The following is a 1,879-nucleotide window of genomic DNA, read 5'->3' on the forward strand; positions in this document are numbered from 1 at the left end:
TTGTCTTTTTTACATATTATTATTATTATTTATATTATTATTATTATTTATTATTATTATTAATTATTTGCTTAAAAGTTTAATTGCAACAGTTATAAAAAAAAACAATGATTGTTCAAAATAGCAGTTATCAATGTTTGTAATAAAACCATCCTATCTGTATGTATGGATCTATTTCTATGGTTTGTTTATAAGATGGGATTGGATGAGTATGTATGTATGATTGTTTGTTTGTATGTATGTTTGTATGTATGTATCTTAGTGTACAGTACATGTATATTTTACTCTCCCTACTTTCTCTCCTTCACGTTTCTTTCCTTCGCCTTATCTTTCATTCATTCGTTTCATTTCTTCATTCAATCGTTCATCATCTCCCGACCAAAACAACAACATCAAAAGCAAAATTTTATCCCAATAACCGTCGTCATAAAAACAACAGCCTAAAACGCCTGAACCACACTATATAAATACACGCCCTCACCAGATTCATGGCAATCTCTCTCTTTTTCTCTCTCTCTTTCTTTTTCTCACTTTATCTCACTCTCTCTCTCTCTCATCCATCTTCCTCTCACTTTATCCTCTCACTATCTCTCTCTTGTTTTCTTCGTGAGCTCACTGCTTGGGTGTCTATCATTATTTTTCTTTCTAGTTCTGTCTTTCTCTCTCTCTCTCTCTCTCTCTCTCTCATTCTCTCTCTCATTTTTTCATTCATTTATTAGCGTTTTTCTTACACTTACTGTCAATCTTATTTTTTAATACTTTTATTTGTATTAATTACTACTTCCTCAATGTTTTGTATTAAAGAGTTTGTTTTTGTGTATGTATGTATGTATGTATGTATGTATGTATGTATGTATGTATGTATGTATGTATGTATGTATGTATGTATGTGTGCATGCATGTATGTATGTATGTATGTATGTATGTATGTATGTATGTATGTATGTATGTATGTATGTATGTATGTATGTATGTATGTATGTATGTATGTATCTATGTATGTATGTATGTATGTATGTATGTATGTATGTATGTATGAATGTATGTATGTATGTATGAATGAATGAATGAATGATAAATGAACGAATGAATGTATGTATGTATGCATGTTTGTGCATCAATGCATGTATGATGCATGGATGAATTTAGCATGCATATGATGGTGGTTGGATCTGAGCGCATGGACTTTTTCCACGTTCTATTGAATATTCCATATATTACGCTTCTTTGGTTTGCTGTCTTTCTTGTAGTAGTAGTAGTTGTTGTTGTTGTTGTTGTTAATGTTGTTGCTGTTGTTGTTGTTTTTGTTGTTATTGTTGTTGATGTTGTTGTTGTTGAGGTTGTGTATATGTACGTACATACATACATACATATACACAAACGAACGAACAAACAAACATACATACCTACATACAATACAATACAAACCTAAATAAACAAATGATTGAATCAATATCTAATCTACATTGTTCAGTGTACAATTGTAACCTGACTGACAGCAAGCATGTAATGTTAGCATTTGGTACTTTTTCCATTGCTATTGAGTGATTTTCTGATTCATGGTCATGGTCATCATCCATATCATCATCGTCGTCGTCGTCGTCATCATCACAATTACTATACATGAATCTTCATCATCACCATTATCATTCAAATTACTTTTACTATCATCATCACCGGCGGCAACATCATTATCATCATCAACATCCTGCCATCAGTATTATCAATGAAATGTCTTCATTATAATACCAGCATTAAATCTTCTTTCTCTCTCTCTTTCTTTCTCTCTCTCTCTTTTTCTCTCTCTCTTTCTTTCTCTTTCTCTCTCTCTCTCTCTCTCTCTCTCTCTCTCTCTCTCTTAATATTATGTATGTGGTGT

This window comes from Helobdella robusta, assembly GCF_000326865.2.
Source record: "Helobdella robusta unplaced genomic scaffold HELROscaffold_157, whole genome shotgun sequence".
NCBI classification, from domain to species: Eukaryota; Metazoa; Annelida; class Clitellata; order Rhynchobdellida; family Glossiphoniidae; genus Helobdella; species Helobdella robusta.